The 20,194-nt window shown below is 43.4% G+C and overlaps 1 pseudogene; it reads right to left on the bottom strand.

The window, feature by feature from the left end:
* Window positions 1–291: 291 nt before the first annotated feature.
* Window positions 292–19,932, bottom strand: LOC117445977 (toll-like receptor 13; annotated as a pseudogene).
* Window positions 19,933–20,194: the final 262 nt, after the last annotated feature.

Raw genomic sequence — 20,194 nt, 5'->3', positions numbered from 1 at the left:
GCCTACAATATAAATTAAGCAAAATATTGGTTCAACGTGTGGGTCTATTTTGCCTTCATCCTCTCCTGACTGCCCTTGTTCGCCTGTCCTCCTCTTTCCTCCCTGTTCTTCTTCTTTTTCCTCCCTGTGTCGGCTGGTTCCGTGTGTTCTGTTTGAAAGCCATTCCCTCCATGCTAATCTTGGCTCCCATGTGTCCGTGAATATTGGCATTTTTAGGTGATCAACAAAGCTTAAAGTAAATACAATAAAATCACATAGCATTATATATTTCAAAAATATAAGCAGGCCATAAAAGGTAATACATGTGAAACTAAAACATGTTAGACTTTAAAATAAAAGCGTGCCATAAAATCAAACCAAAAGGTAAAGTATAAAAACACACTAAAAAACCATGCACTGCTAATGAACCAGATAAAATCCTCTGCCATGTGACAGCTACAATAACAACCTGACATTGTGATACAAGCTGATGCGATGCAGTGTGTGCTAAAGTTGCATAGTCCATTAGGGTGACCTGTCAGTGACCTCCCGGGTCCAGATGGTCAGCGCGCTGCTGGTCCAGTGAGCAGGTGGGTGGTCTCAGTGGCAGCGCCCCCCGCCTCCAGAGCTCTCCTCACGTTCTGCCAGAAGACTCCGGTGTGTTGTCCGGCCTGCGGCCAGCTCAGGTAACTGCGTTTCTTCAGCAGCTTTCTCATGCGGTAGTATGGAGACAGCTGGTGGGCCGGGATGTCCTCAAGAAAAATTAGAATCAGCACGTCCTTTTGCTCGTCCAACAGACGGAAGCTGAACAGGACACAAAACATCGGACTAAAAGCTCAACCACGGGAGAGGGCAGCATTTGTATTTTACACGTTAGATTATTTTGTAGTCGTTAGCATAGTGAACCCGGAAAAGTTCAATACCCCAAAGTTGTATGTTAGAAATGTGTAGTGGGGTCTCCAGCACATGCCAACTTGCATATGTTGGGCAAAGTTAAATGAATTAGCATTTATGGAATTATAGTTTACGTGGACATTATAAAAAAAATGGCTTGGCCGATTTTGAAAATGTTGGAGTGTTTTAGGGTGTTATTATTATTATACATGTTTTTCTCTTCACTGTACATTTTACATTTATATATTCCATCTGTCATGTAAATATAATACCTTGCTTTATATCTTGTCAGGGCCGTCCCTCCCTACAGGAAGATCACGCAGACTACTCTACTAGCACCCCCTCCTCTATTCTCTATTCTCTAAAGATGGTCTACATGGCTATAATGGCAATTAATGCTAATTAACACAATTTATGCTAATTGTCCAAATTGCCCAACATATGCAGGTTAGCATCCGACAGTTTCTATGTGCTGGGGACCCTACTTTACATTTCTAACATAAAACTTTGGGGTACTCAACATTTCCGGGTTCGCAATAGGACTCTATGAGCGGACAAACAGACTAAAACTATCCCCAGTGGAGCTTCAGTCCATGAATAGAGTCTCTTCTTAGTTGATAGAAGAGCTGGTTACTGGAAGTCTTTAAAGCAAGCTCTCTCTCTGAGTCACTGTAAATATGTCTCAGTAGAGGCACTAAACACGAATATGAGCCTGAACATGAGCACATGAGACTCATCAAAGTCCTCAATGACCTCCTCAACTCTGCTCACACCGGTTCCCTCAACATCCTCATTCTCCTCGACCTGAGTGCAGCCTTCGATACCGTGAGCCACAACATCTTGCTAACCCGACTCCAGGACATCGGTATCGAAGGTACTGCACTCAGGTGGCTCCAGTCCTACCTCTCCGACAGATCCCACTTCATCTCCCTCAACAACCACTCCTCTGCCACAGCCTCAGTCACCCAAGGTGTTCCCCAAGGTTCAGTACTCGGCCCCTTCCTCTTCATCATCTACATCAGGGGTGCCCAACCTTTTTTTAACCGAGAGCTACTTTTAAAGTTGCCAGTCTGCCGAGATCTACCAGTCCAAATAGAGAGGCGTTACTGACAGCCTGCTACCAGGTAAATACACACTTCTACTTGTATAAAACTGACCTTTGTACGATGAATACTTCATAAAATACTGCAGATCCTTTATCTTACCTCTTTCTAATCTACACACATACAAGTATTTAACTGACGTTACACAACAGTGTTGTTGATACAGAGTTGGAGTTTATTCACACGTCACATACTACAGTGGGTAATGTTTTCAAGAAACATTGAACAGTGCTGCCACATATGACACAGGAAAAAAGAAAATACTCTGAACCCTTTCTGTGCCATTATATAAAATAGTGTTTCTACAAAAGTATAAATGAGGCTTACTAATAAGACAACTCAGATCTGAAGCTACACAGGAATCTGCTGCCAAAGTGTAATAAAAAAGACAAAATTAATAAAATCAAACCCTTTTTTTGTTGCATTTTAGTAGATTATAAAAAGAAATGCCTTTAAAATAGGATGCAATCAACACTAGTTTCTTAACCTGAATTGATAATAGACTATAATCAATTTAAGTTTGCATTCTTATACCATTTTGTACAATAGTTATAATGAATAAGTTCAAACAAACTCAAACTTACAGCTGATTAATAACGGTATCTAACTTGAGTTTTTATCATATCAAAAACCTGTTGAAATGCTACTGTTATTTTTATTACGCAACGGCAGCCTCCAGGAAAGCTTCTTTCACAACTTCGCCAACTTTGAAAGACTTCATGTGTTTCGCAAGAACGTGACTGACACGATAAGATGCTCTGGTAGCAGCCTTGCTCTTGTTGTTGGGCCTGGTGAAAATGGACTGCTGTGCATTTAGCTGTCCTCTCAGGCCCCTCCCCTTTTGGGAGCGTAGGGCCGAATCAGGAGGGAATTCCGTCTCATAGCGTTTGTGCACTGTTTTGAAATGCCGCTCCTAAATTATCCTTCTTCGATAAAGCCACGCTCGCATTGCAGATGAGACAGATGGACTTTGAATTGGAATAGATACAAAAATAATCATCCTCCCACTCGGAGTGAAAATTATATGTGTTGCTTCTTGTGTGTGTGCGGACTGTCACTCCTGGGCCCTTTCTCATTTCTCGAACTCCCCTCCTCGACTCCTATCCTCGATACTTAGTCCCGCCCACAGGAGATGCGAGCGGAGGAGCCGAGGAGGGGAACCGAGGAAAGAGGAGGGGAAGCAGCAGGCGGTTAGAGAAATGAGAACTCCTCTCCTCTGAGTGGTCATTTTAAAGAGACGTCCATTAATGATGACAGGATGCAGCAGCCCTCTGTCTGATGGACAGATGTGTTCATGACGACTTATATATTTACTTTGATTCATTCACAGTGCGGTATAATGAGACAATAATGGCTACAGATGCGGACACACACACACATATATATATGTATATATTTATATAAATATATACAATTTCAGAATCAAACAGAGCACTCTCATAACTCGTAACACTATCAGAGACTGGATATATCCCCCACCCCCCTCTCTGGTCGCTACAATGTGGAAAATAAATTACGGGCCAAAAGTTTTATTTACAAGTATTAAAAGTAAGCAGAGGACACCAAACCAACTGACACCTGTCTGTCTGCTGCATCGACGCACACACTGTACCACACGCACACAAGCATATACAGCTCCTAAAACAGGCTACAGCCGTGGTGTATTTTATTGTGAAGCACTAAATGGTTTTAGAAAAATATCGACTCTTTGTTTGTAGATATCTACTAAACTAAAGCAAAAATAGTAGGCCTGTTCTACTGAGTGATATATATTATACACACTGCTCTGCTTTCTGCACGGACCTCACAGCTGTTCTCACTGTAAACATCGCGTCGCGATGAAAGCAGTTAATAAAATAATATCCAGGGGATGCATGCAGAGCTGTCATTGGCTGAGATAAGTCCGGCCGTGCGTCACGAGTCTTTGAAACATCTCTGTTGCCGGAAATGCATCCACGAAGCAGCCGTGGAGGACCATGGAGGACCCATCAGTGTATCCTCGGTTATAGCTCCTCCAGAGAGCCTCCTCGACGCTCGATCCTCGGTCCTCGAAATGCATTTAGAGAAATGAGATGTCCTTCAACATGGCGCGCTGAAATTCATTTCCGGGTCACTACCGGAGGACCGAGGAGTCGAGAGAGGCTTCTCAATACTCAAATTTCCCCTCCTCGACTCCCCTCCTCGACTCCCCTCCTCGAGACTTAGACCCGCCCACAGGAGATGCGAGCGGAGGACCGAGGAGGGGAACCGAGGAGAGAGGAGGGGAAGCAGCAGACGTTTAAAGAAATGAGAACTCCTCTCCTCTGAGCGGTCATATTAAAGCGACGTCCTTTCATTATGACGTGGCAACAGCTGCATCAGCTGTCGAGTGTTTTGTCATATTTTATAATCTCTGTTAGATCAGCTGAACATTGTTCCCCCACATATTTACTTTGAATTCATTGAGAGTGCGGTGTAATGAGACAATAACAGGCTACAGATGCGGACACACACACACACATATATTTATATAAATATATACAATTTAAAGTATGAGAGCACTCTCATAATAACGTAACACAATCAGAGACTGGATATATCCCCCCCCTCTCTCTCTGGTCGCTGAAATGGGGAATTGAAATTACGGGCCAAAAGTTGTATTTGCAAGTATTAAAAGTAAGGACATCAAACCAACTGAGACCCGTCTGTCCGCGGCATCTGCGCACTGTACAACACACACCTACACACTGTACAACACACACACCTACACACTGTACAACACGCACCTACACACTGTACAACACACACTTACACACTGTACAACACACACCTACATACTGTACCACACACACCTACAGCTGCTAAAGCATAATCAGGCTACAGCCGTTGTGTATTTTATTGTGAAGCACTAAATGGTTTTAGAAAAATATGGACTCTTTGTAGATATCTACTAAACTAAAGCAAATAAAGAGAGTAGGCCTGTTATACTGAGTGATATATATTCTACACACTGCTCTGCTTTCTGCAGGACCTCACAGCTGTTCTCACTGTAAACATCGCGTTGCGATGAGAGCAGGTTCTCAAATAATATCCAGGGGATGCATGCAGAGCTGTCATTGGTTGAGATAAGTCCGGCCGTGCGTCACGCCTCCACCGTTCCCGGAAATGCATCCGCGGAGGAGCCGTGGAGGAACCATCAGTGTATCCTCGGTTATAGCTCCTCCAGAGAGCCTCCTCGATGCTCGATCCTCGGTCCTCGTTATCGTAATTCAATGGGAAATCGTCCAAACGGCACCAGACTTCATATGATGGCTAATGGTCCGGCCCTCAACAGCTCTGCCAATTATGGGATGTCATCATGTGCCGTTTCCATGACAACGCATCCCTCGCCAAATAATACCATGTTGTTGTAATTCAATGGAAAATCGTCCAAACGGCACCAAACTTCAGACTATCATTAAAGGTTCGGCCCTCAACAGCTCTATGTCAATTATGGGATGTCATCATATGCCGTTGCCATGGCAACAGATCCCTCGCCATTAAACACGGTGTTGTCGTAATTCAATGGAAAATCGTCCAAACGGCACCAGACTTCAGATGATGGCTAATGGTCCGGTGCTCAACACCTCAATATGACAATAGTGAGTTTTCCTCAAAAGCTGTTGCCATGGCGACAGATCCCTCGCCGTTAAGCACGATATTGCTATAAGTCCTGTGTAAATGGTAAAAAACTGTTCAAGCTTTACATGTGTGCTAACCGCCAAGACCTCGAGACATATATGTGTCAGTTTTGAGATTTCGTCAAATGTCGTTGCTATGGTAACAAAATGGTCGCCGTGAAACACGGTTTTCTCATAACTCCAGTTAACATGCTCCAAACGGCCCAACAACTTCACAGGTTTGATAACGATGCAGCCCTCAACACATCGAAGCATATTATGGGATGTCATCATATGCCGTTGCCATGGCGACAGATCACCCGCCATCAAACACAACGTTTGTGTTACTGCTGTAACTCAAAGACATTGTCCGATCGGCCTGAAACTTCCCACGTTTGCCAACGGCCGAGTCCTCCAGACACCTAGACATGTCGACGTGCGGACAACAGCCTGCGGAGCGTCGAAGACCCGCTCAACGCCGCTTGCAGCTTTAATTGTTATTATTATTATTATATCTCCTCTTTAAAGGCTGCCTTTCAACATTTCTTACATTGCTTTGTGTTGTTGTCTGGTGGTCACAATGTTTTCCACTTATTTTTCTTTTATAATGGCGAGAAATCTTTGTGTCAGCCTGTCCATCCTCCGCACACATCTGTTTTGCTCTATTAGTGGACCTCTTTGAAGAAAAAAGGAATAATGAAAGATGCCATTACCTGGCCATCTGGATCTCTCTGGAGCACCACTCGCTCTGCAGGTAGCGCCTGGTGATCACACAGATGGTCTTCCTGCTGCCATAGATGGCGTCTGTAATGTTCTCTATGATCGGCTTCCCTGTGGAGAGTTCAGACACACCAGTGATATTCTCAACTGCACATTAAGACCATTTTCACAAGCATTGAAACATAAAAAATCCAGCTTAAGACAGTATTTTTAATCAACCCATGTGGCTTAGAGACCCTGACCACTGCATGGAATTCTCTCTTCTTTTTGATTTGCTGAACATAAGAAAGGAGCGACCAGGTGTCAGATCATAAGCATGCATCCAATAGAGTGATGCAGTGAGGATGTACGTTTCTAGGCCAAGCTGGAGGTTAGTATATAAAATAACTACATCAGGCCCCTAATCAAAAAGTCCTTCAAAAAGTTGATGGCTTTGAGAGTTTCAGGACTCATTTCTGCACCACTCTATAGCAAGCTACCAAAGCTGCAGATAAAGCAGGGCAAGTGGAGAAAGCTAGTTCAGAAATGAGCGTAAATCTGGAGGTGGCTGGTGAGCTCCAGGGAGGAGGAGCCAACACATTATACCCATCGATAGGGTGACCAGGGGTCAGGGCGGGACTGCACAGCATGTTTATAATTTGTCCCAAACATTTATCCGATGTGCCGCATTAGATTGACAGTCGCACATCAATCCAAAGCTGTTTGGAAAATAAGAGACAGCTATCACCATTAGCTGTGTCAGATGTCAATCATCAACAATCAAATGTATTTATTTATGCGTGAAGCCGCATGACATTTGTCTCAATCGCGCACAGAGACAAATACAATTTAAAGTGACACTGAATGTGAAACTCACAAGAAATGCCAGGTTAATGAAAATATCCATCTATGGACACATTCCTCCTCAAACCTGTAAGGTTTCAGCGTTAGTCTGTGAGCTTATTGTTTTGTGTTTATTCTGGTGGCCTTGCAGTTTTATTTTGATGTTGACTCTGTCCTCTCCTTTCAGGTGTCATCACTTCCTGTGGTGGTGTGTCACTTGTCAGCTTGATAGTGATCTCCTGTTCTGGATTGTTTGCACCTGTGCCTCATTAACTGTTGTGTATATGTAGCCCTGTTTCCTGTTGTCTGTTGTCGGTTCGTCTTGTCTCAACACTAAGTCCATGTCTGTATTCCCTCGTGCAACTTTGAGCAACCTAGTCGAACCTAGTGAACTTTTGAGTGTCCTAGTAGATCCTAGATACCTTTTACTTTGAGAAGTCTTTTTTATATTAAAAGATAATTCTGAAGTCAAGAAAGAATCGTGCATCTGAGTTCTTGTGAATCCACCGTGTCAGAACGAACCGACCAAACAAGATGGACTCAGCCGATTCCACCGTGGTAAAGACGGCTTTGCAGGCGCAAGGAACACGCCTGCATCACCATGAGGAGCAGCTGACAACAATGAATCAGGGGGTTCAGGACTTAAATGCCCGTCAGCAAGATTTCCAGTCAACAGTGACAACAGAAATAAATCACCTGGCGGAAAAGATGCGTGACATACTTACGCACCTCGAGGCACGTCCTGCTGTTCCTGCGGCAGAGTTTTCCGGTCCAGCGGAGGTCGGGTTTGCTGAGATCTCCGTTCAAATACCCATGCCATCGTCTTCACTCCGCCTCGCTTCACCGGAGAAGTTCTCCGGGGATTCTGGAAACTGTCGTCCATTCCTGATACAGTGCGATCTCCATTTCAAACATCAGCCCGCAGCATTTCCCACAGATCAAGCTAAGGTAGCTTTTATAGTATCTCACTTGACGGGAAGAGCGGGAGCCTGGGCAACAGCTGAATGGGCCCGAGACTCGCCTGTTTGCCAGTCGTTAAGGTTATTCATGGATTCTATGAAAAACATTTTTGACCAGACAGCACCCGGGAGAGAGTCAGCGAGAGCCCTGGTGAACATCAAACAACGGCAGAGGAGAGTGGCGGATTACGCGATCGAATTCCGGACCCTGGCAGCAGAGAGTGGATGGAACTCAGCGGCTCTTTTTGATGCGTTTCTGCATGGATTAGCGGATCCCATAAAGGATCAGTTAGCTCCATTAGAGTTGCCTGTAGAATTGGACTCGCTCATCGCCATGGCTATCCGGGTGGACCAACGTCTAGCAGAGAGACGTCGGGAGAAAACAGCTTTCACTCCACTGTTCGGACGGGAGTTACAGAGGGAACACTACGGTTGGCGGAGTAATACCCGGACTTCGTCTCCAGAGCGACCAGCGCCCCCTAGCGCCGCGGAGGAACAGATGCAGCTCGGAAGAGCCAAACTCACTCCGGAGGAACGTCAGCGCCGCCTACGGGAGCGGCTGTGTTTCTACTGCGGCCAGCAGGGTCATGTTCTGGCAGCCTGTCGGGCAAAAGATCAGGCTCATCAGCGGGAAGAGGGACGCTGGTGAGCCGAGTGACTTCTTTCAACCCTTCCTCGAGAAGACTGACTCAGGTACAAATGAAACTGAATGATAAAACTGTGACTCAGGATGCATTAATTGATTCTGGGGCTGATGAGAGCTTGTTAGACTGGGAGCTGGCTAAAGAGTTGAACTTAAACATTGTCCTTTTAGATCAGCCATTAGAGGCTAGCGCGTTGGATGGCCGCCTGTTATGTACAGTTACTCATCGCACAGAACCCATAGAAATTGTCATAGATCAGGAGCACCGTGAGCATATTAGCTTTCATTTATTCAACTCAGCTCAACAGCCTCTCATTTTGGGTTACCCGTGGCTTGTTAAACATAACCCTCACATGGACTGGCTTACAGGAAAGGTTAAGGGGTGGGGGAGTGAGTGCTCTCGTTCATGTTTAGCCTCTCATACAGTTTTGAGTGGACCGCCCAGATCTGGGAACTTTAAACTGGCGTCAGATAGGGACAGTGTCACTTCTTCTAAACATTCTGACTTTCCTGACTTATCCAAAGTGCCAGAGTGTTACCTTGACATTAAGGAGGTGTTTAACAAGACACGAGCTACTTCCTTGCCTCCCCATAGACCGTATGATTGCCCCATAGACCTTCTCTCGGGCTCTACTATCCCCAAAGGACGGTTGTATTCTCTCTCTGGTCCTGAAAGGGAGGCCATGGAAGAGTATATCGGATCATCACTCAAAGCTGGCTTGATTCGGCCATCATCATCCCCAGCAGCAGCAGGTTTCTTTTTTGTAGGGAAAAAGGACGGTTCATTAAGGCCCTGTATTGATTACAGTCCACTTAATCAGATCACAGTTAAGAACAGATATCCCCTTCCACTCATCTCTACGGCATTCGATCTGTTACAGGGAGCCAAGATATTCACCAAGCTTGACTTAAGGAATGCGTATCATCTTGTGCGCATCCGGGAGGGGGATGAGTGGAAAACGGGTTTCAATACACCTACGGGACATTATGAATATTTGGTAATGCCTTTTGGACTTTGCAATGCACCTGCTGTTTTCCAAGCCCTCATTAATGATGTGTTACGAGATTTCCTGAATGTTTTCTGTTTTGTGTATCTCGATGATATTCTCATCTTTTCTCCAGATGAGAAAACTCATGTTAACCATGTGCACCTTGTTCTTCAGAGACTCCTGGCTAACCATTTGTTTGTAAAGGCCGAAAAATGCGAGTTTCATGTGAACTCTGTGGCATTTTTGGGCTTTGTGATTTCCCCTAACAAGGTGGAAATGGACCCAGCTAAGGTCAGTGACGTGGCTAATTGGCCCACGCCAGACTCTAGAAAGAAAGTTCAGCAATTCCTGGGGTTTGCTAACTTTTACAGACGGTTCATACGCAATTTCAGTGCTATTGCCTCTCCTCTCCATGCCCTTACCTCTCCCCATGTTCAGTTTGTGTGGAATCCACAGGCAGAGAAATCTTTCCTGGAACTGAAGAGGAGGTTCACCACAGCTCCCATCCTGACGGTACCTGATCGCCACCGACAGTTTGTGGTGGAAGTGGATGCCTCCAACGACGGCGTTGGAGCTATACTGTCTCAGAGGTCAGCGGGGGACAACAAGCTTCATCCATGTGCATATCTCTCCCGTAAGCTATCTTCGGCTGAGAGGAATTACGACGTGGGAAATCGGGAACTGTTGGCGGTGAAGATTGCTTTGGAGGAGTGGCGGCACTGGTTGGAGGGAGCGGAGCAGGATTTCCTGGTCTGGACGGATCATAAAAACCTGCAATACATCAGGAAGGTCAAACGTCTGAACTCTAGGCAGGCCAGATGGGCTTTGTTCTTTAACAGATTTAGGTTCACTCTGTCATATCGACCTGGTTCGCAGAATGGAAAGCCTGATGCACTCTCCAGGATGTTTGATCCTGAGCCAGTCCCCAAGAGTCCAGATCCCATTCTGCGGCCAGACCGAGTGATAGGGAGGGTGACCTGGCCCATTGAAGCCAAGGTCAAACAGGCAAACGTTGGAAATCCTGTCCCAAGAGGGTGTCCTCAGAATCGCTTGTTTGTGCCGGAGCAACTTCGATCTCAAGTTGTTCATTGGGCCCATACGTCTGTACTTACCTGTCATCCTGGAAACAAAAGGACCCTGTTCATGGTGAGACACAGATTCTGGTGGCCGGGGATGTGGAAGGATGTTGCAGAATATGTGGCGGCATGTCCTGTGTGCGCCAGGAATAAAACTTCTCGGCAAGCTGCGGCAGGTCTTCTCCAACCTCTGCCCATTCCCAACAGACCATGGTCTCACATTGCGTTGGATTTTGTGACGGGATTACCAACATCGGCAGGTAATACCACCATACTCACTGTGATTGATCGTTTTTCTAAAATGGCACACTTTGTCGCCATGCCCAAGTTACCTAATGCCAAAGAAACAGCAGAGGCCATGTTGTCCCATGTGTTCAGGATCCATGGTTTCCCCAGTGATGTCGTTTCAGACCGAGGCCCTCAGTTCGTGTCACGATTTTGGAAGGAGTTTTGTCACCTAATCCAAGCCACTGTTAGTCTGACCTCCGGATACCACCCACAGTCGAATGGACAAGCGGAGAGGATGAATCAGGATTTGGAGACCTGTTTGAGATGTCTAGCGTCCGAGAAACCTACCACCTGGAGTAAGAATCTGATTTGGGTGGAGTATGCGCACAACACTTTACCCACATCAGCCACTGGTATCTCCCCGTTTCAATGTGTCCATGGGTACCAACCTCCATTGTTTCCGGAGCTCGAGAAGGAGGTCACCGTACCATCAGCCCATGCTCTGGTTCGCCGCTGCCGTCGGGTCTGGGCCATATGTTGCAGAGGAGTGCCGTTCGCATGAAGGTATTGGCCGACCGGAAACGACGTCCAGCCCCCAAGTACCAGGTCGGACAACGAGTGTGGCTATCTACCAAGGATCTTCCTCTCCATGTCGCCTCCAGGAAGCTGGCTCCCCGGTTCGTTGGTCCTTTTCCCATAGCCAAAGTGATTAACCCTGTTGCTGTCCGTTTATGTCTTCCAAAGTCCATCAAGGTCCACCCCACGTTTCATGTCAGCAAGTTGAAACCAGTCAAAGAGAGCAGACTGGTCCCCGCCTCCACGCCCCCTCCACCTCCCCGGATTGTCGACGGGGGTCAAGTATACACTGTGGACAAAATACTGTCTGAAAGGAAGAGGGGCAGAGGTAGACAGTTCCTGGTCGACTGGGTAGGGTACGGATTAGAGGAGAGGTGCTGGATCCCAGGCAGCTTCATTGTGGACAAGACCCTTATATCGGACTTCGATAGAGAACAGTCTCAGGCTTCAGGGACGTCTGGAGCCGTCCGTAAGAGGGGGGGTACTGTAAGGTTTCAGCGTTAGTCTGTGAGCTTATTGTTTTGTGTTTATTCTGGTGGCCTTGCAGTTTTATTTTGATGTTGACTCTGTCCTCTCCTTTCAGGTGTCATCACTTCCTGTGGTGGTGTGTCACTTGTCAGCTTGATAGTGATCTCCTGTTCTGGATTGTTTGCACCTGTGCCTCATTAACTGTTGTGTATATGTAGCCCTGTTTCCTGTTGTCTGTTGTCGGTTCGTCTTGTCTCAACACTAAGTCCATGTCTGTATTTCCTCGTGCAACTTTGAGCAACCTAGTCGAACCTAGTGAACTTTTGAGTGTCCTAGTAGATCCTAGATACCTTTTACTTTGAGAAGTCTTTTTTATATTAAAAGATAATTCTGAAGTCAAGAAAGAATCGTGCATCTGAGTTCTTGTGAATCCACCGTGTCAAAACCGAAAGAGGATTACCAAACAGACACTGTACCAGCAGCTGAAATAAAGAACGTTTACCACACTGTGCAGCACTCAGTCACACATTTTTCCAGACTTTCCAGAAATTCCATTCAAATAAATATGTATATATATTTTTTCACATGTATTTTTATTGTGATATAGATACATACAAATCATACTTTTACAAGTATAGTCCACTCAGTTTTACATAGCTATTAACACTTAACAACAACAAAAAACACAACCCAACCCTCCAAATCATACAACCTGAGGGCTGAGAAAAACATTAATATTAGAAGAAGAAGAAGAAGAAGAAACAAATGTCATCAGGATATCATTTTAGTGCTAACAATTATGATACTGTAGTATCACAGCTATAGAGTGTAAGGTAAGGAAACTGTGTGTGTGTGTGTGTGTGTGTGTGTGTGTTGCAATCATATCGGACGCAAATCTGGATCAGCTCTGTTGTACCCCCGTTTTCATTATTATTTCAAGCTATTTTCCAAAATCCTATGGAGAAATCAGTGCTTTTTTGTCATGCGCAGCTTACTTCCAGGTTTTAGGACGCGTAACTGCACCACTCTGTGAAAACTAAATAGACAAACTGCAAAAAAGGAATTTTAAGAAAGTAAAAAACACTTGTTTCTGGGAAGCAATTCTTATTTTTCGTCAAAAAAAGTCAAATAATCTTGTTAAGAATGTTTTGCTTAAGAAAAGTATTTTTACTTGGAGAAAATATATCTTACTTTTTGTTACTAAGATATATTTTCTCAAAGTTAGAATACTTTTCCTAATCAAAACATTCTTAAGAAGATTATTTGACTTTTTAAACGAAAAATAAGAATTGTTTCCCAGAAACAAGTTTTTTTTACTTTCTTAAAATTCCTTTTTTGCAGTACTCTTCAAAGAGTTCACGAAATATGACTACTACTCTTACTGTTTAATATTTTGGGTTACTTAATATTAAGCCCGAGAGACCCCGGTACTGGGGGCCTCCTGCAACATCTTGCAGGAAACAGTGTCTGAGGGCATGTTCATTTAATAAACTATGAATGTTTTATATCCATGTAACGGAAAGAAACTCATCTAACTGATCATTTAAAAAAAAAATTAAACAAAAAACCCACAATGCTAACGCTGAGCCTCTGAATTAGCAACGACCGAAAAATGCTAACAGATGACTGCACCGAAATTCACTCACAAAACCTTATTATTTATCTTTGCTGCACATCTCAACCCATCGTTTCACATCGTGAGGGGACACAGAATCAATGGGTATCCTCATTATCACTCAATTATACGAATTCTCGGAAATAATAACAAGAACACACATCAAAACATCTGGAGCTAGTTAGCTAAAAACGGCAAAATGGCTCATCTGTGTGGTAGTCTGGTCAAAAGTGGTCTTCAATGGCATTAAAACGATAAAAACGATGCTGAAGTTAATCCATAGGTTAATCCAATGTGTCTGTGTCACTTTGAATGATTTCTGATAATCCATGAGCAATAAATCTGCTTTTCGGTTTTGAGATGTCAGACCTAGAGACAGCTTCACTCTGGAGCAAAACTGTGTGCGCGAAGCCCCCACCTTTTTGTTTGACCATGTGTGTGTGTGTGGAGATTCCCGTTCGATTCTATTGGCTCTAACGGTCAGAAAGAGATGTCACATGTCAAAATCGAACAAGGGGGGCCAGAGATTATGGAAAATCCACCCAAATGGCCCCAGATTTAGCTAAATCTGTCTAAAAAGGTCAAATATCACTTGTTTTGCATCAATCTTTATACAGGGTACTTATTATATGTTGTACTTTGGATTCCTAAAGCTTTTAGTCTACTAACCCATCATCCAAGGTTAGTTTTCACGATAAGTACAAAATATGTTTTGGACGGACACTATAATTTACAGTTTTTTTACCATGTTCAATCTGAATTTTCTTGAAAATAAAAAAAAACTATATTGATTCTGACTTTTCTAAATCCAACTCACAGGTTTATCATTACTTTGAGAAAACAGATTATTAATGTAACCCTTTTAGAAGGGCATTTGGTCATATGGTCATTTGTTCTGGGAATGTCATTTTCGAGCCTGAGACCTGAAAAACAGGCTCAGGGCTTAACAGGAAGGCTAATAAAAATGACAAGGCTCAGGCTGTAATGCTAACTAACGTGCTGCTTGCTACAAGCTAGGTAGCTAACTTGATCCAGCCACTCCTGGTCCTTTCATCAGAAGGGAAGTGAAAGAACGAGCAAGACCCATTAGCCGCTTTCACACCAAGTACTTTGCCTTACTTAGTGCCGGCACCTAGTGCCCTGGCACTTAGTACCCCCATGGAACTAAGTACAGATCGCGTTCACACCGGAATAAGTCCCTGAGGGAAGATTACGCAAATGAAGCCGCTGACGTCACTTCTTCTTTTTCTGCTTTGGGTTTACTGGCAGGCCGAAAACCACTTCACGGCGTATACTGCCACCCGAAGTCCCTGGCCGGAAGTCCCCGGAGTTGGGGACTGAGTCCCAGCAGCTTCTACTGAAGCCTTCCGAATAAATCGCCAGAACGCCGACACCTCCTCATCTCCACCGCTCCCATGTTTTTTTTTGTGTTCGGCAAAGTACTTGGTGTGAAAGCGGCTAATGAAAGGATTTTTGAAGATTGACAAACATCATGTGTAATTCATGGCACAATTCAAACGGGATCGAAAGATACGTTTTCTCTCGCCATTGACTTCAATATATAATAATACATGCGGTCTACGAATGCAGCCTCCGAAGGATGCAGCCCCTGAATTGAGACCGGGCTAATGTGTACCAGACGCCCGCTTTCCTTCAGTGGGGAAAACGATGTGAAACCTTTGAGCGTGATACAAATACCTTTTGGTACTGTATCTGCTCTGCATGCACACTACTATGACAGGAAGGAGTAAAGAGGAAGAATCAAATACTGAACATGGTTGGTTTGAACTCAAACCTCTGTTGAAGACATTATTCACTTTAAGTAAAAGTACCAATAACACGCTAGGAGATATTGTTTAGTTTCCTCACTTCTGTAGAAGTCCTTAAGAATTATCAGAAAATGCACTTGATTTGAAACAGCACTTGACTTTCAAACTGTAGTTTTTAGCTTTATGTGTTCATCTCCTTCATTAAATGAAACAATCAATTGTCATCCTTTTAATGTGTAACCTGCTGCCGAACGGAGCGTGGCAGATGTAGTTTCTGCGTGTTCCATGTCCCCTGGTCATACATTTCCTCAAACTTAGTTAAGTTAAAAAAGCAACAGATTGAAAGCTACAGTATTAATTAATATAATTCATTATTTCATAATGAATTTCAAGGAATGTTACATGAAATTCATTTCATGAAGGCACAAAGAATAATAGTTAAAAAATACAACATTAGGGTTACTTCTGGTATAAACTTCACCCAATCAGGGAGTTGTGTTGGTTGGACAGAAACAGTGATTTATACATTTAATGACTTCTCTGTAAGCACTCATAAAAGCACTTTCCAATTATGTTCTTACAGGAAGCATAAAGATCACCTGACTTTCCCCCCTTAAGTGATACAGTATAACAACCTACACCATTTCTGCATGTGTTGCAAAGAAAATACATTCTTCAGGAATTCAGAAACATATTTCATTTTGATGATTTGACTGGTTTTTCTGTCTAGAACTTGGACATTTTTGCATTTTATCCAAAGAAATGCAGGTTTAATGTGTGGTTATTTTTAATAAATGATTTACAGAGAGCAGAAAATGATAGATATGAGTGATTTGTGTGTGCGTTGTGTGTGTGTGTGTTTACCTGGTTGGAAGTCTCTGTGGTGCAGACACAGTTTCCAGCCCTGCTCTCCTTCCAGCACCGGCAGCATCTCTCTGCAAATCCAGGCCTCGTCGTGAATGTTGTAGGAAATGAAGGCGTCGTATTGATGAGGAGCTCCCTTCTTCCTCCTTCTGCTTTCATACAGGAATGCCAGGAAGAGGTGGAAGGTGTAAGCTATCTGCGACCTCAGAAAGTGATAGATGAACGATGTGAGGAGTGTCACCAAAGTTATGCAACTGCTGGAAATGAAGCAGAGGAAGCTCACGTCCATCCAACAGGACTGGATGTCAAAGTCCAGCAACTTGCTTCCCTGTTCAGCCACAGGAAAGGAACACGTATACTGATGGCCATTAACAACCTGAGTTTGGTTGTTGCTCCTCACCCATTGGATAAATCCGGCGTTAGAGCAGTCACAGGTGAAAGGATTGTTTCCCAGGTCCAGGTGTGTTAGTGCAGGGAGGGACTGGAAGATCGTCTCGTTGATCACTGTAATCTCATTGTCCCTCAGTTTCAAACATCTAAGTGCAGGCAGGTTGACCTGGGTTAAAAAATCCAAAGACTTAATCTGACTCTCAGAGAGATCGAGAACCTGAAGGTTTGGTATTGGCTCAAACAGTTCAGGAAGCAAATCTGACAAGTCAGTCTGTCCGATGGTAAGACTCTTGAGCTGGGGATTGAATTGGAATGTTTCTGGGTCTAGGGCGGAGATGTAGACGTTTTCAGCTGTAAATTCCTCTAAATGTTTCATAGACTGGAGCATTTCCAACGGTATGTCAAGGGGGAGGCCAAAGTGATAACCTTTGCATTTTATAGTAAGAACTTTTAAACATTTTAACTGGTAGAAAGCGTCATGACGGCTTGGAAGAGGACTTTTGAAACTGCCGTCGATAAAGAGGTTGATTGTAAGATGTTCCAACTGCCCTGTTCCTCTGAAATGAGTTTCATAGTCAAGGGGAATAGATACAGTAAGGTTTCTTAAGTTGTTCAGTCCGAGACACTACATTTAAAAATGTTAAGGATCCTAAAGCTTGAAAATCCTCATTTTCAAGAATAATCAAATTGTTCTTGCTCAAATCCAGGAACTCAAGCCTCGGCAAACCTTTTTTGAAGACACTTCCCAATGTCCACAGCAGGTTGTCACTTAAATCTAAAATATTCAGTTCATTAAGATTTTCAAAGACACATCTGTCCAATTTGACAATGCGGTTGGAATCCAAATAAAGCTCTGTGAGGCCTGTTGTGTTTATGAAATCGTTACAGCTGAAATCAGAAATGAAATTCTTTCCAAGATTGAGGATTTTGAGGGAGGAGAGACTCTGAATATCATCAGGCACTTTGGTAAGGCGGTTCCACTCTAGATTTAAAAACCTCAGTTGCTTCATAAATTGTATCTTGCCCTCAGGCAGTTCCCTCATGTAAGTATGAGATAGATCAAGCTCACTGAGGTGGCGGCAATCTACAAGTTGTGAACTTAAATTGGGGACGTGGTTGAAATCTAGAACTAGCTTTTTAAGTGTTGGTATTTTGCAAACAGTAGCTATAATACCGTTGTGGATCAATTCCTCCATATACGTAAGTCTAAGATGCACCAATGAGTCAAGGCTCTCCAGGACTTTTCGTAATTCTTCAAAGGCAATCAAAGGGTGACCAAAATACAGTTGAGTTATGTTCCTCAATAAAGCCTTGTCAGGTACAGCCCATTTTAGACCAGACTCTATGCCACTCCCAATAAGGTTGATCATCTCAAGGTAAGGAAAGATATCTGTTGTGATGCTGAACTTCTCCAACTTGCTATCAGAAAGATCTAACTCCGTCAGGCTTGAGGACACATTCAATGGAAGATCTTTGGTCTCAAAGGAGGACATTTGATTAGATCCAATGCTCAGCTTCTGTATGTGTGGCAACTGAAGGATGGGCAGAAGGTCAGAGACTTGTTGGAGATTGTTGCTGTCTAGCCTCACTGTTTGTAAGCTGGACAGGAATTGAAAGGCAGAGGTATGAATAAACTGAATGTTGTTTTCAGTGAGGGATAGCATGGTAAGGTTGGACAGTCCCTGGAAGAGCTTGCCAGTGAGGTCGGTCAGTTTGTTATCGTCCATGTTGAGCTGGGTCAATGCACACAAATGGATGAAAGATCCGTCCTCCACATAGTTGATATGATTGGAGATCAGGAACAAAATGTTCAGCTTTGACAAGTTTCCAAAACTTCCCCTGTTAATCTGTTCGACCAGATTTTCTGATAGGTTTACTGAACTCACATGGCTGGGAATGTCATCAGGGATGGAAACAAGTTTACGGTTTGAGCAATCCAAAACACCATCTGCCATATATTCAATGGAACAGTTTTTCAGAGCATATGCCAGTGAAAGGCTAGTCTGTAGCAGGAGATATGCAGATAAGACAAGAAGTCTCTGCATTAAGGACACACCCCCCATGGCTGTTTGCTTGTTGAGATACTGCCAGGTTGAGATTTGTTGCTAGTAATGGAATTTAAGAGTCCAAATCTGTAGAGGACAACACAACCCATTACACAACATCACTTTATCCTGAAAAGTAATGTTTGTGTTTTTACTTCATGAAAGTTAATTGTGATATTTTGGTTGCATACAAATATCTTGTTCAGCATTGTACTTCGATCAGCCCTCTTCTGTTACTTCTGGTTGCATAAAACAAGTTAAGACCATAATTAATGGGGAACAAAAGGAACTACAGGGAGAGCTGAGGACGGTTTAAACCCTGAAGACAGACAGACGTGGAATAAATGTATTGTGTACACATTAAACAATATCAAAGGCAAATTGTCCCAAATTTGACAAAATCAAAGGGTTGCAACTTTACTTGGACTTTAAAACACAAATTACTTGTGACTTTGCTAGGAGTTGAGCTTTTTGACATGAAAATAATTGATACATTCACCCAAGCAGAGGCAGATTGGCCATCAGGAGCACTGGGACATTTCCCAAGTATTTATCTAATTATAAACAAAACCATTCTCAAGGGAGAGAGAAGTGGCAACCCCGGGGCGGGGCTGTCCGTGGCTCAGACCCGGGGCATGCCTGTGCTGCGTTAAGAGTCATTGCATGAAAGGCATGCTCCGCTGTTTATAAAATCAAATAAACTGACACTGAAGCATTTAACTGTAGATCACATTTTTCTGTAACTATTCCTGTAATTCTTTTCAAATTTCAAAAAAGGTAATTCTGTTTTATCGACTTTTCTTAATAGGGTACTAATTTGTAGGCTACATTATCAAGATAGTAGCACATCATTAAAGTAATGCTCTTTTTATTTGTATGTGAAAGCACAATACAAATATGTGTCACCTCTGGCAAATGTCCTGTTTTGTCTGACCAACAGTCTTTCATCTTAAATCCAGTTTACTGTCTGATAGGAAATGAAAGGCTAGAAAACCTCACATTGAGTTATATATCTTATCTTAAGTACCAATACCTAGATTCTATTGCATTTCATAAAATTCATGAAAGAAAGAAACCACCAGATTTATCACCAAATTGTTTGTGATACTCACCATTCCTCTTTAGAGCATCGCGTCTCGCAGTCTGATCACAGCCACTCATTTCAGTTCTGATATTTCTACGACAGCAGTAGAAATTAGCTCACTTCCACTTCCCCTTTGTTTAAGACGATTTCCATGATCTCAGAAAACACATGAAAAGGCATTGGTCTGAAAATACGGGAAGTGTTTCTGAAGTGTTATGCCATTCCCAGGATACAGCAGTTAGATTTAATTAGGATTACACTGTGTAAAGCTTTAATACCATAATTGCCATAACATTCCCCCCTTGATTATTATTAATCATCAATCAGAAGTT

This window comes from Pseudochaenichthys georgianus, chromosome 4, assembly GCF_902827115.2.
Source record: "Pseudochaenichthys georgianus chromosome 4, fPseGeo1.2, whole genome shotgun sequence".
In the NCBI taxonomy this organism is placed as follows: domain Eukaryota; kingdom Metazoa; phylum Chordata; class Actinopteri; order Perciformes; family Channichthyidae; genus Pseudochaenichthys; species Pseudochaenichthys georgianus.
This window is presented reverse-complemented; position numbering and strand designations above follow the sequence as displayed.